The following is an 8,708-nucleotide window of genomic DNA, read 5'->3' on the forward strand; positions in this document are numbered from 1 at the left end:
GAGAAATTGGATTTTGATTTTGCGATTTGAATTGAAAATTACAGCTTCATTGGTGCAGCAGGTAGCGCGTCAGTCTCATAATCTGAAGGTGGTGAGTTCACCCTCACATGAAGCATAGTGTTCTCTTGTCAATTTTTGGAAAATAATTGAAAAAAGGGAGAGAAATTGGATTTTGATTTTGCGATTTCAATTGAAAATTATAGCTTCATTGGCGCAGCAGGTAGCGCGTCAGTCTCATAATCTGAAGGTCGTGAGTTCAACCCTCACATGAAGCATAGTGTTCTCTTGTCAATTTTTGGAAAATAATTGAAAAAAGGGAGAGAAATTTGATTATGATTTTGCGATTTCAATTGAAAAATACAGCTTCATTGGCGCAGCAGGTAGCACGTCAGTCTCATAATCTGAAGGTCGTGAGTTCAACCCTCACATGAAGCAAAGTGTTCTCTTGTCGAGTTTTTGGAAAATAATTGAAAAAAGGGAGAGAAATTGGATTTTTCATTATGCGATTTCAATTGAAAATTACAGCTTCATTGGCGCGCAGCAGGTAGCACGTCAGTCTCATAATCTGAAGGTCGTGAGTTCAATCCTCATATGAAGCATAGTGTTCTCTTGTCGAGTTTTTGGAAATTAATTGAAAAAAGGGAGAGGAATTGGATTTTGATTTTGAAATTTTAGTAAAGAAAAATAGATTCATTGGCGCAGCAGGTAGCACGTCAATCTAATCTGAAGGTTGTGAGTTCAACCCTCACATGAAGCATAGTGTCCTCTTGTTGAGATTTTTGGAAATTAATTGAAAAAAGGGAGAGAAATTGGATTTTGATTTTGCGATTTCAATTGAAAATTACAGCTTCATTGGCCCAGCAGGTAGCACGTCAGTCTCATAATCTGAAGGTCGTGAGTTCACTCCTCACATGAAGCATAGTGTTCTCTTGTCGAGTTTTTGGAAAATAATCGAAAAAAGGGAGAGAAATTGGATTTTGATTTTGCGATTTCAATTGAAAATTACAGCTTCATTGGCGTAGCAGGTAGTACGTCAGTCTCATAATCTGAAGGTCGTGAGTTCAAACCTCACATGAAGCATAGTGTTCTCTTGTTGAGTTTTTGGAAATTAATTGAAAAAAGGGAGAGAAATTGGATTTTGATTTTGCGATTTCATTTCAAGATTACAGCTTCATTGGCGCAGCAGGTAGCACGTCAGTCTCATAATCTGAAGGTCGTGAGTTCAACCTTCACATGAAGCATTGTGTTCTCTTGTCGAGTTTTTGGAAATTAATTGAAAAAAGGGAGAGAAATTGGATTTTGATTTTGCGATTTCAATTGAAAATTACAGCTTCATTGGCGCAGCAGGTAGCACGCCAGTCTCATAATCTGAAGGTCGTGAGTTCAACCCTCACATGAAGCATTGTGTTCTCTTGTCGAGTTTTTGGAAATTAATTGAAAAAAGGGAGAGAAATTGGATTTTGATTTTGCGATTTCAATTGAAAATTACAGCTTCATTGGCGCAGCAGGTAGCACGTCAGTCTCATAATCTGAAGGTCGTGAGTTCAACCCTCACATGAAGCATAGTGTTCTCTTGTCGAGATTTTGAAGAATAATTGAAAAAAGGGAGAGTAATTGGATTTTGATTTTGCGATTTCAATTGAAAATTACAGCTTCATTGGCGCAGCAGGTAGCACGTCAGTCTCATAATCTGAAGGTCGTGAGTTCAACCCTCACAGAAGCATTGTGTTCTCTTATCGAGTTTTTGGAAATTAATTGAAAAAAGGGAGAGAAATTGGATTTTGATTTTGCGATCTCAAGTGAATATTACAGCTTCATTGGCGCAGCAGGTAGCGTGTCGGTCTCATAATCTGAAGGTCGTGAGTTCAACCCTCACATGAAGCATTGTGTTCTCTTGTCGAGTTTTTGGAAATTAATTGAAAAAAGGGAGAGAAATTGGATTTTGATTTTGCGATTTCAGTTGAAAATTACAGCTTCATTGGCGTAGCAGGTAGTACGTCAGTCTCATAATCTGAAGGTCGTGAGTTCAACCCTCACATGAAGCATAGTGTTCTCTTGTCGAGTTTTTGGAAATTAATTGAAAAAAGGGAGAGAAATTGGATTTTGATTTTGCGATCTCAATTGAAAATAACAGCTTCATTGGCGCAGCAGGTAGCACGTCAGTCTCATAATCTGAAGGTCGTGAGTTCAACCCTCACATGAAGCATTGTGTTGTCTTTTCGAGTTTTTGGAAATTAATTGAAAAAAGGGAGAGAAATTGGATTTTGATTTTGCGATTTCAATTGAAAATTACAGCTTCATTGGCGCAGCAGGTAGCACGTCAGTCTCATAATCTGAAGGTCGTGAGTTCAACCCTCACATGAAGCATAGTGTTCTCTTGTCGAGTTTTTGGAAATTAATAGGAAAAAGGGAGAGAAATTGGATTTTGATTTTGCGATTTCATTTCAAGATTACAGCTTCATTGGCGCAGCAGGTAGCACGTCAGTCTCATAATCTGAAGGTCGTGAGTTCACTCCTCACATGAAGCATAGTGTTCTCTTGTCGAGGTTTTTGGAAAATAATCGAAAAAAGGGAGAGAAATTGGATTTTGATTTTGCGATTTCAATTGAAATTTACAGCTTCATTGGCGTAGCAGGTAGCACGTCAGTCTCATAATCTGAAGGTTGTGAGTTCAACCCTCACATGAAGCATAGTGTTCTCTTGTCGAGATTTTGAAGAATAATTGAAAAAAGGGAGAGTAATTGGATTTTGATTTTGCGATTTCAATTGAAAATTACAGCTTCATTGGCGCAGCAGGTAGCACGTCAGTCTCATAATCTGAAGGTTGTGAGTTCAAACCTCACATGAAGCATAGTGTTCTCTTGTCGAGTTTTTGGAAATTAATTGAAAAAAGGGAGAGAAATTGGATTTTGATTTTGCGATTTCAATTGAAAATTACAGCTTCATTGGCGTAGCAGGTAGCACGTCAGTCTCATAATCTGAAGGTTGTGAGTTCAACCCTCACATGAAGCATAGTGTTCTCTTTTCGAGATTTTGAAGAATAATTGAAAAAAGGGAGAGGAATTGGATTTTTATTTTGCGATTTCAATTGAAAATTACAGCTTCATTGGCGCAGCAAGTAGCACGTCAGTCTCATAATCTGAAGGTCGTGAGTTCAACCCTCACATGAAGCATAGTGTTCCCTTGTCGAGTTTTTGAAGAATAATTGAAAAAAGGGAGATGAATTGGATTTTGATTTTGCAATTTTAGTAAAGAATAATGGCTTCATTGGCGCAGCAGGTAGCACGGCAGTCTCATAATCTGAAGGGCGTGAGTTCAACCCTCACATGAAGCATAGTGTTTTCTTGTCGAGTTTTTGGAAATTAATTGAAAAAAGGGAGAGAAATTTGATTTTGATTTTGCGATCTCAATTGAAAATTACAGCTTCATTGGTGCAGCAGGTAGCACGTTAGTCTCATAATCTGAAGGTCGTGAGTTCAACCCTCACATGAAGCATTGTGTTCTCTTGTCGAGTTTTTGGAAATTAATTGAAAAAAGGGAGAGAAATTGGATTCTGATTTTGCGATTTCATTTCAAGATTACAGCTTCATTGGCGCAGCAGGTAGCACGTCAGTCTCATAATCTGAAGGTCGTGAGTTTAACCCTCACATGAAGCATAGTGTTCTCTTGTCGAGTTTTTGGAAATTAATTGAAAAAAGGGAGAGAAATTGGATTTTGATTTTGCGATTTCACTTCAAGATTACAGCTTCATTGGCGCAGCAGGTAGCACGTCAGTCTCATAATCTGAAGGTCGTGAGTTCAACCCTCACATGAAGCATTGTGTTCTCTTGTCGAGTTTTTGGAAATTAATTGAAAAAAGGGAGAGAAATTGGATTTTGATTTTGCGATCTCAATTGAAAATTACAGCTTCATTGGCGCAGCAGGTAGCACGCCAGTCTCATAATCTGAAGGTTGTGAGTTCAACCCTCACATGAAGCATTGTGTTCTCTTGTCGAGTTTTTGGAAATTAATTGAAAAAAGGGAGAGAAATTGGATCTTGATTTTGCGATTTCAATTGAAAATTACAGCTTCATTGGCGCAGCAGGTAGCACGTCAGTCTCATAATCTGAAGGTCGTGAGTTCAACCCTCACATGAAGCATAGTGTTCTCTTGTCGAGTTTTTGGAAATTAATAGAAAAAAGGGAGAGAAATTGGATTTTGATTTTGCGATTTCATTTCAAGATTACAGCTTCATTGGCGCAGCAGGTAGCACATCAGTCTCATAATCTGAAGGTCGTGAGTTCAACCCTCACATGAAGCATAGTGTTCTCTTGTCGAGTTTTTGGAAATTAATTGAAAAAAGGGAGAGAAATTGGATTTTGATTTTGCGATTTCAATTGAAAATTACAGCTTCATTAGCGTAGCAGGTAGTACGTCAGTCTCATAATCTGAAGGTCGTGAGTTCAACCCTCACATAAGGCATAGTGTTCTCTTGTCGAGTTTTTGGAAATTAATTGAAAAAGGGAGAGAAATTGGATTTTGATTTTGCGATTTCATTTCAAGATTACAGCTTCATTGGCGCAGCAGGTAGCACGTCAGTCTCATAATCTGAAGGTCGTGAGTTCAACCCTCACATGAAGCATAGTGTTCTCTTGTCGAGTTTTTGGAAATTAATTGAAAAAAGGGAGAGAAATTGGATTTTGATTTTGCGATTTCAATTGAAAATTACAGCTTCATTGGCGTAGCAGGTAGCACGTCAGTCTCATAATCTGAAGGTTGTGAGTTCAACCCTCACATGAAGCATAGTGTTCTCTTGTCGAGATTTTGAAGAATAATTGAAAAAAGGGAGAGTAATTGGATTTTGATTTTGCGATTTCAATTGAAAATTACAGCTTCATTGGCGCAGCAGGTAGCACGTCAGTCTCATAATCTGAAGGTTGTGAGTTCAAACCTCACATGAAGCATAGTGTTCTCTTGTCGAGTTTTTGGAAATTAATTGAAAAAAGGGAGAGAAATTGGATTTTGATTTTGCGATTTCATTTCAAGATTACAGCTTCATTGGCGCAGCAGGTAGCACGTCAGTCTCATAATCTGAAGGTCGTGAGTTCAACCCTCACATGAAGCATTGTGTTCTCTTGTCGAGTTTTTGGAAATTAATTGAAAAAAGGGAGAGAAATTGGATTTTGATTTTGCGATCTCAATTGAAAATTACAGCTTCATTGGCGCAGCAGGTAGCACGCCAGTCTCATAATCTGAAGGTTGTGAGTTCAACCCTCACATGAAGCATTGTGTTCTCTTGTCGAGTTTTTGGAAATTAATTGAAAAATGGGAGAGAAATTGGATCTTGATTTTGCGATTTCAATTGAAAATTACAGCTTCATTGGCGTAGCAGGTAGTACGTCAGTCTCATAATCTGAAGGTCGAGAGTTCAACCCTCACATGAAGCATAATGTTCTCTTGTCGAGTTTTTGGAAATTAATTGAAAAAAGGGAGAGAAATTGGATTTTGATTTTGCGATTTCATTTCAAGATTACAGCTTCATTGGCGCAGCAGGTAGCACGTCAGTCTCATAATCTGAAGGTCGTGAGTTCAACCCTCACATGAAGCATAGTGTTCTCTTGTCGAGTTTTTGGAAATTAATTGAAAAAAGGGAGAGAAATTGGATTTTGATTTTGCGAATTCATTTCAAGATTACAGCTTCATTGGCGCAGCAGGTAGCACGTCAGGCTCATAATCTGAAGGTCGTGAGTTCAACCCTCACATGAAGCATTGTGTTCTCTTGTCGAGTTTTTGGAAATTAATTGAAAAAAGGGAGGGAAATTGGATTTTGATTTTGCGATTTCAATTGAAAATTACAGCTTCATTGGCGTAGCAGGTAGTACGTCAGTCTCATAATCTGAAAGTCGAGAGTTCAACCCTCACATGAAGCATAATGTTCTCTTGTCGAGTTTTTGGAAATTAATTGAAAAAAGGGAGAGAAATTGGATTTTGATTTTGCGATTTCATTTCAAGATTACAGCTTCATTGGCGCAGCAGGTAGCGCGTCAGTCCCGTAATCTGAAGGTTGTGAGTTCAACCCTCACATGAAGCATAGTGTTCTCTTGTCGAGTTTTTGGAAATTAATTGGAAAAAGGGAGAGAAATTGGATTTATATTTTGCGATTTCATTTCAAGATTACAGCTTCATTGGCGCAGCAGGTAGCACGTCAGTCTCATAATCTGAAGGTCGTGAGTTCAACCCTCACATGAAGCATAGTGTTCTCTTGTCGAGTTTTTGGAAATTAATTGAAAAAAGGGAGAGAAATTGGATTTTGATTTTGCGAATTCATTTCAAGATTACAGCTTCATTGGCGCAGCAGGTAGCACGTCAGTCTCATAATCTGAAGGTCGTGAGTTCAACCCTCACATGAAGCATAGTGTTCTCTTGTCGAGTTTTTGGAAATTAATTGAAAAATGGGAGAGAAATTGGATTTTGATTTTGCGATCTCAATTGAAAATTACAGCTTCATTGGCGCAGCAGGTAGCACGTCAGTCTCATAATCTGAAGGTCGTGAGTTCAACCCTCACATGAAGCATTGTGTTCTCTTGTCGAGTTTTTGGAAATTAATTGAAAAAAGGGAGAGAAATTGGATTTCGATTTTGCGATTTCAATTGAAAATTACAGCTTCATTGGCGTAGCAGGTAGTACGTCAGTCTCATAATCTGAAGGTCGTGAGTTCAACCCTCACATGAAGCATAGTGTTCTCTTGTCGAGTTTTTGGAAATTAATTGAAAAAAGGGAGAGAAATTGGATTTTGATTTTGCGATTTCAATTGAAAATTACAGCTTCATTGGCGTAGCAGGTAGCATGTCAGTCTCATAATCTGAAGGTTGTGAGTTCAACCCTCACATGAAGCATAGTGTTCTCTTTTCGAGATTTTGAAGAATAATTGAAAAAAGGGAGAGGAATTGGATTTTGATTTTGCGATTTCAATTGAAAATTACAGCTTCATTGGCGCAGCAGGTAGCACGTCAGTCTCATAATCTGAAGGTCGTGAGTTCAACTCTCACATGAAGCATAGTGTTCTCTTGTCGAGTTTTTGGAAATTAATTGAAAAAAGGGAGAGAAATTGGATTTTGATTTTGCGATTTCATTTCAAGATTACAGCTTCATTGGCGCAGCAGGTAGCACGTCAGTCTCATAATCTGAAGGTCGTGAGTTCACTCCTCACATGAAGCATAGTGTTCTCTTGTCGAGTTTTTGGAAAATAATCGAAAAAAGGGAGAGAAATTGGATTTTGATTTTGCGATTTCAATTGAAAATTACAGCTTCATTGGCGCAGCAGGTAGCACGTCAGTCTCATAATCTGAAGGTCGTGAGTTCAACCCTCACATGAAGCATAGTGTTCTCTTGTCGAGTTTTTGGAAATTAATTGAAAAAAGGGAGAGAAATTGGATTTTGATTTTGCGATTTCATTTCATGATTACAGCTTCATTGGCGCAGCAGGTAGCACGTCAGTCTCATAATCTGAAGGTCGTGAGTTCAACCCTCACTTGAAGCATAGTATTCTCTTGTCGAGTTTTTGGAAATTAATTGAAAAAAGGGAGAGAAATTGGATTTTGATTTTGCGAATTCATTTCAAGATTACAGCTTCATTGGCGCAGCAGGTAGCACGTCAGGCTCATAATCTGAAGGTCGTGAGTTCAACCCTCACATGAAGCATTGTGTTCTCTTGTCGAGTTTTTGGAAATTAATTGAAAAAAGGGAGAGAAATTGGATTTTGATTTTGCGATTTCATTTCAAGATTACAGCTTCATTGGCGCAGCAGGTAGCACGTCAGTCTCATAATCTGAAGGTCGTGAGTTCACTCCTCACATGAAGCATAGTGTTCTCTTGTCGAGTTTTTGGAAAATAATCGAAAAAAGGGAGAGAAATTGGATTTTGATTTTGCGATTTCAATTAAAAATTACAGCTTCATTGGCGTAGCAGGTAGTACATCAGTCTTATAATCTAAAGGTCGTGAGTTCAACCCTCACATGAAGCATAGTGTTCTCTTGTCGAGTTTTTGGAAATTAATTGAAAAAAGGTAGAGAAATTGGATTTTGATTTTGCGATTTCATTTCAAGATTACAGCTTCATTGGCGCAGCAGGTAGCACGTCAGTCTCATAATCTGAAGGTCGTGAGTTCAACCCTCACATGAAGCATAGTGTTCTCTTGTCGAGATTTTGAAGAATAATTGAAAAAAGGGAGAGTAATTGGATTTTGATTTTGCGATTTCAATTGAAAATTACAGCTTCATTGGCGCAGCAGGTAGCACGTCAGTCTCATAATCTGAAGGTCGTGAGTTCAACCCTCACATGAAGCATTGTGTTCTCTTGTCGTATTTTTGGAAATTAATTGAAAAAAGGGAGAGAAATTGGATTTTGATTTTGCGATTTCAATTGAAAATTACAGCTTCATTGGCGTAGCAGGTAGTACGTCAGTCTCATAATCTGAAGGTCGTGAGTTCAACCCTCTCATGAAGCATAGTGTTCTCTTGTCGAGTTTTTGGAAATTAATTGAAAAAAGGGAGAGAAATTGGATTTTGATTTTGCGATTTCATTTCAAGATTACAGCTTCATTGGCGCAGCAGGTAGCACGTCAGTCTCATAATCTGAAGGTCGTGAGTTCAACCCTCACATGAAGCATAGTGTTCTCTTGTCGAGTTTCTGGAAATTAATAGGAAAAAGGGAGGAAAATTGGATTTTGA

The 8,708-nt window shown here is 38.3% G+C and overlaps 1 non-coding gene across 1 annotated transcript; it reads left to right on the plus strand.

Moving 5' to 3' along the window:
* Positions 1–5,997: 5,997 nt before the first annotated feature.
* On the plus strand, positions 5,998–6,070 carry trnat-cgu (transfer RNA threonine (anticodon CGU)). Its single transcript has one exon. It is a non-coding gene; the product is annotated as a tRNA-Thr (tRNA).
* The last annotated feature ends 2,638 nt before the right edge of the window (positions 6,071–8,708 follow it).

This window comes from Urocampus carinirostris, chromosome 3 (genome assembly GCF_059441175.1).
Source record: "Urocampus carinirostris isolate Australia breed hairy pipefish chromosome 3, RoL_Ucar_1.0, whole genome shotgun sequence".
Classification (NCBI taxonomy): domain Eukaryota; kingdom Metazoa; phylum Chordata; class Actinopteri; order Syngnathiformes; family Syngnathidae; genus Urocampus; species Urocampus carinirostris.